This window comes from Plecotus auritus (assembly GCF_963455305.1).
Source record: "Plecotus auritus genome assembly, chromosome: 7".
NCBI lineage: Eukaryota > Metazoa > Chordata > Mammalia > Chiroptera > Vespertilionidae > Plecotus > Plecotus auritus.
In genome coordinates, this window is record NC_137774.1 from 76,254,151 (window position 1) to 76,260,780 (window position 6,630).

At 45.2% G+C, this 6,630-nt stretch overlaps 1 pseudogene across 1 annotated transcript; it reads left to right on the plus strand.

Annotated features, from left to right (window-relative positions):
- Positions 1-4,378: 4,378 nt before the first annotated feature.
- LOC308253773 (non-selective voltage-gated ion channel VDAC2-like) lies at positions 4,379-5,645 on the plus strand (annotated as a pseudogene). The gene has a single exon. The product of its transcript is annotated as a non-selective voltage-gated ion channel VDAC2-like (transcript).
- Positions 5,646-6,630: the final 985 nt, after the last annotated feature.

The window sequence follows — 6,630 nt, forward strand, 5'->3', positions numbered from 1 at the left end:
GGCAATTGCGTGTCATGGCAGCTCCTGCATTGAGCATCTGCCCCCTGGTGGTCAGTGCATGTCATTAGCGACCAGTTGGATGGTCGGACACTTAGCATATTAGCCATATATATATATATATATATATATATATATATATATATATATGTGTGTGTGTGTGTGTGTGTGTGTGTGTGTGTGTGTGTGTGTGTGTGGAGATATATATATATATATATGATATATATATATATATATATATATATATATATATATATATATACTAGAGGCCCGGTGCACAAAATTCGTGCACGGGGGTGTGTGTCCCTCAGCCCAGCCTGCACCCTCTCCAATCTGGGACCGCTCGAGGGATGTCCGACGGCCTGTTTAAGCCTAATCCTGGTGGGATCGGGCCTAAACGGGCAGTCGGACATCCCTCTCACAATCCAGAACTGCTGGCTCCCAACTGCTCGCCTGCCTGCCTTCCTGGTTGCCCCTAACCGCTTCTGCCTGCCAGCCTGATCACCCCCTAACCACTCCCCTGCAGGCCCGGTCACCCCCAACTTCCCTCCCCTGCCAGCCTGGTCACCCCTAACTGCCCTCCCCTGCAGGCCTGGTCCCTCCCAACTGCCCTCCCTTGCAGGCCTGGTCCCTCCCAACTGCCCTCCCTTGCTGGCCATCTTGTGTTGGCCATCTTGTGTCCACATGGGTGCGGCCCTCTTTGACCACATGGGGGCAGCCATCTTGTGTGTTGGAGTGATGGTCAATCTGCATATTACTCTTTTATTAGATAGGATAGAGTCCTGCTGCACAGGTGGAGGCCAGCTGGTTTGCCCTGAAGGGTATCCTGGATCAGGGTGGGGGTTCCCTTGGGGTGTGGGGCGGCCTGGGTGAGGGGCCTGTGGTGGTTTGCAGGCCAGCCACACCCCCCGGCGACCCAAGTGGAGGCCCTGGTATCTGGGGTTTATTTATCTTCTACAATTGAAACTTTGTAGCCTAGAGAGGAGCCAAGCCTTCTGCTTGCTCCGTGGAGGCAGCCATTTTGGGGGGGATTTATGTATCTTCTATAATTGAAACTTTGTAGCTTTAAGCGAGGCCTGGGCTGGCCAGGGTGTGCGGAAAGCTTGGCTTCCTCCATCGCCAGGGGCAACCCTAGCCTCCTGCTCTTTCCAGCTCCGTGGCTGCTGCCATTTCTGTTTGGATTTATGTATCTTCTATCATTGAAACTTTGTAGCCTTGAGTGGAGGCTTAGGCCAGCAAGGGCAGGCCAAAAGCTTGGCTTCCTCCATCACCGGGGAAACCCAAGCCTCCCTCCTGCTCTCTGTGGCCATAGCCATCTTGGTTGGGTTCATTTGCATACTCGCTCCTGATTGGATGGTGGGCGTGGCTTGTGGGTGTAGTGGAGTGATGGTTAATTTGCATACTACTCTTTTATTAGATAGGATGCCTCTGCCTGTCTGCCTGATGCCCCTAGCTGCTCCCCTGCCTGCCTGATCACTCCTAACCACCACACACACACACATATATATATATATATATATATATATATATATATATACATATATGTACGTATTCTAGTTAAGTTAATCTAGTGTTTTGACACATTTCTGTAAATCCCTTTTTTTGGCTGTGGTGTTAGATATCCTTCCAAGTTGAGCTCTTTTTTTTTTTTTTTCAATACTTTGCACTTACTTATTTAGCTCTTCTCTTCTTCCTCTCTCCCTAGTTTTTCATTGCAATTTTTCTCCTCTCCTTCATGCTTGGACAGAGCTACCCAGATATTTTGTTTTCATGACATGTAGATGATTTCTTGAGTCCTTCCCACCACAGAAGGGACTGCACACTAGGCTACAGTGAGGGCTGAATATCGAGTATTATGTCTGCTTCTTCTTGCAGCCTAAGGTTGTATCTTGAGGATAAATGCTCACCCAAAGGAAAGTGCTTTCTCTGTTAGAAATAGTGCTCTGTAAGGACTCCCAGGTTCTGTTAAATATCCCAGGCTCGCTCATTTATGGTCCATCTTATTCCCATGTGGAGATGCATTCAAATTTATGCTCATCTTTTAATTCATTTCCCTCATACAGGGTCATGCTCATTTTTTGCTTCCTTTCATTTGTTTCCTCCAGAAACTCTTACTATATTTTTCCCATAAAAAGAGGGAAAGATTACAGAAAACATCCACTGCTGCTTTGTATTTAATCTTTCCCCATTTTCACCACTTCCTCCAGGTAAACACTAATCTCCTTTGGTTCATCACTGTAGATTAAAACATATATGTTCTAAAACATATATATTAGAGGCCTGGTGCATGAAATTTGTGCGGGGGGTGGGGGGATCCTCAGCCCGGCCTGCACCCTCTCACAATCTGGGACCCCTTGGGGGATGTCCAACTGCCTGCCTGCCTGATTGCCCCTAACCAACTCTGCCTGCCTGCCTGATTACCTCTAACCACTCTGCCTGCCTGATCGCCCCTAACTGCTTACCTGCCTGCCTGATTGCTCTTAACTACTCACCTGCCTGCCTGATCACTATAACCCCTTGGCCTGCCTACCTGCCTGATCGCTGCTAACCACTCGCCTGCCTGTCTGATGCCTCTAACTGCTTGCCTGCCTGCCTGATCACCCCTAACTGCCTCTGCCTGTCTGCCTGATGCCCCTAACTGCTCTCCTGCCTGCCTGATTGCCCCTAACTGCCTCTTCCTCGGCCCCCACCACTGTGTCTTAGTCCGGAAGGATTTCTAATTAGCATATTATGCTTTTATTAGTATATATATATATATATATATATATATATATATATATATATACACACACACACACACACACACACACACACACACACAGGGTTGGGCAAAAGTAGATTTACAGTTTTATGTGAAACAGTTTATTCTTGTATTATTTTTATTAATTATTGTATTCTTTTCTATACAAACAACTGTAAACCTACTTTTCTCCCACCCTGTATATATGATGTCCTTGAAATCCATCCATGTTGGTTTCTTTCTCAGTATTACTTCTATTGATGAGTTATATTTCATTGTACTTGTTACACAAGTTGTTTATCCATTTTCCTTTTTGGGTTGTTTACAGTTGGAGGGTCATTATGAATAAAGCTGCTATTCATAATAACCATTATTATGATTATTTGTGTATAAGCTTTTGTGTGGACATGTTTTCATTTCTCTTGAATAAATACTAGAAGAATTGCTACATTATATGCAAATGCATGCTTAACTTTATAAGAAATTGTCAGTCTGTTTCCAAAGTTATTTCACCATTTTATATTCCCACTAGCAATACATGTTCACTTATGTAGTTCACATATGTAGTTCATTTCAACAATGTCTTGATTTTGAGATCCTACTTTTCAAAGGGATTTGTGGTGTTAAATCTGGCATGACCAAAGAAAGCCACCAACAAAGGTAAGGAAATATGCTTAAATACATTCATTTTATTAAAAATGTTCAGCAGATTATATTTTTTATAATAAAGAATTTGCTTTGTAAAAAATAGAAGGAAAAGTTAAGGATGCCCTCTCAGTTTGCTCCTCCCCGGATATTGAAAGCACTGCCCATCAGACAGCTTCTAGGAGGTCCTGGTGGGGTAAGAGGATGGCCACATCTGGATGCTCTAGTTCAGGAAACCATTTCTTGATATGTGTAGCACCGAGGTTTGGTTTTATCTTGCTTGGATGCTTGAAGGTGAACACTTTTGCTCTTGATTACATTTTACCTTTTCATTACATTTTAAAAGAGGAATGTTATATCCTACAGTGTCAATCCACTGTTTTAAGATGAAAGATCCCCATGCTTTTAGTACATCATCATGGTATTATTTTCTTGACAGTCCATATTTCTCCCACAGGATGTCCACACATGTTGCACTAGTTTAAATAGCCTCTTTCAGCACTTGGCTCCATTCCTGGCTTACAATGCATATTCAGGAATGTTTGCTGGATTAATGAAGGAAGTAGGGACAGAGAGGGAGGTCTACTGAACCAGCCTTGTCTTGCTTCATTTAATTTTTACAAGAGCCAATAATAAGGCAGAACCTATTTCTACCTTTAAATGAAGATACCCACATCTATAAAGAGTTTGTGATTTGTTGATATGAACAGTAATGACAGAACATGGTCTCAAATGCAGGTCATTATGAAGCCATTGCTCCTGCCTTCTCATTGAGACACAGTCCCAGCTACCTGGGAAAAGTGGAACCAGCCAAAAGGACCATCTAGTTCATGTGTGGTATATCAAATGGCCCAAGGGCTGGATTCCACCCACAAGCGTTTTGTATATCCTTTACTTTAAAAAACAAGACAGTAGACCCGCCGTTCCCCGCCCCCTCGCGTCGGAGGCTGCCCGCGGACCTGCCTGACCGGTGGGCCCGCGGCGTCTGCCTCTCCGGCCCCCGCCGATGGACCCAGGCGGCCCACCCAGGGGGCGAGGGTACCGTTGGTGCCCGTGGCCGTTGCGGAGCAGACCACCTCTTCCCGCGGCCTCGCCATGGCGACCTACGGACAGAGCTGCGCGGCCAATGTGTATTCCTCCATCATATGCTGACCTTGGCAAAGCTGCCAGAGATATTTTCAACAAAGGATTTGGTTTTGGGTTGGTGAAACTGGACGTGAAAACAAAGTCATGCAGTGGCGTGGAATTCTCAACGTCTGGTTCATCTAATACAGACACTGGTAAAGTTACTGGGACCTTGGAGACCAAATATAAATGGTGTGAGTATGGTCTGACTTTCACAGAGAAATGGAACACTGATAACACCCTGGGAACAGAAATCGCAATTGAAGACCAGATTTGTCAAGGTTTGAAACTGACATTTGATACCACCTTTTCACCAAACACAGGAAAGAAAAGTGGTAAAATCAAGTCTTCTTACAAGAGGGAATGTATAAACCTGGGATGTGATGTTGACTTTGATTTTGCTGGACCTGCAATCCATGGTTCAGCTGTCTTTGGTTACGAAGGCTGGCTTGCTGGATACCAGATGACCTTTGACAGTGCCAAATCAAAGCTTACAAGGAATAACTTTGCAGTGGGCTATAGGACTGGGGACTTCCAGCTACACACTAATGTCAATGATGGGACAGAATTTGGAGGCTCAATTTATCAGAAAGTATGTGAAGATCTTTACACTTCAGTAAACCTTGCTTGGACTTCGGGTACCAACTGCACTCGCTTTGGTATTGCAGCTAAATATCAGTTGGATCCCACTGCTTCCATTTCTGCAAAAGTCAACAACGCTAGTTTAATTGGAGTGGGCTACACTCAGACTCTGAGGCCTGGTGTGAAGCTTACACTGTCTGCTCTGGTAGATGGAAAGAGCATTAATGCTGGTGGCCACAAACTGGGGCTTGCCCTGGAGTTGGAGGCTAAATCCAGCTGAAAGCAACCTCTGGGAATGGATATCAGAAGATTTGGCCTTAATATATTTCCAGTGTGACCAGCAGGCTTTTTTCCCTCCAAGAAGGTGATCAAAACAGGATGAGCTAAACAAGAGCTGTGTTTTAAATATGTATGTAGACAGTTACTTGTTAGCTGGTTTCTAGTTGAATTGGTTATCTAGTTACCAATGCGGCAGTCCTGCAGTCACCTATACATTATTTAATGTATTTAACTGTTAAATGCGCTACCCACCAATAATGAAATAGACCTTTATGAAAACTGTAAAAAAAAAAAAAAAAAAAGACAGTAATTATCAGTTATAAAATATTCATAGGCATTCTGGGTTGTAGCCCAACTTAAGAAATTGGAAGCTCTAGCCACGTTGGGACTGCAACCTTCACAGGGACCGCTGAAAATGACTGGACAACAGCCTTCCCTTTGAGAGGACATGTGCCCTCTGCAATTCACCACAGCCCCCTCCCTCTGGCGATGCTTCTCTACAAGCCTAGCTTCCATAGGCATTTGAGTTTGCAGCCCTGACCCGAATAAAACAACCCAGGCCCTCTGCCCTCCCAGACTTCATACAATGTAGGTGCATCATGGAGTGAGAAATCTCCAGTCCTCGGGGCATCCCAGTCCTGATTAGAGCACCGTCACAAGAGGCCTCCCTGACACAGACATTGTCCCTGAGGATTCCTTAGGCCCTGCCTCAGCGTTTGGAAGTGTCACTTTATTCAGCAGGCTCTGTAAAGACAGTGATCTATGAGGAAGGTGTGCAAATCTTGCAGGAGCAGCTCTGAGTGGAGGCTCTGGTCTCTAGGGGAGGCTCAAGGAGAGAGCAGGCCTGTGTCTTGTGAGGTTGTTTTCTCTCCAGGGAGAAAGGATTAATGAGAGCCAAGGAAGGTCTGTCCCCGGGGTCCAGTGGGAGTGCCTATGGAGAAAGGGGCTGTCAGGCTTCCTCCTCCTCCAAGGGATGTGCTCCAGAAGAGCAATGATGGGAATCATTACCCAGATTAACGCTCCAGGGAAAAACCAGCCTCCCTCCACCTCTCTGCTCTGTCAGCTGTGAGCTGACTCGTCTTTCTGGGGCAGCCTTGCAACCCTGGATCTGCACATAAGGTTTCTCACATTTTCCCAAATCAGGAAGTCCCCTGTGTAGCTTGTTAATTGCAAGTGTTTAATGGGGATGGACCAGAGTTTGAGAAAAAAATAATCAATGTAGAACTTTCTAGAAAAGGCAAAATGATAAAGACACAGAAAGG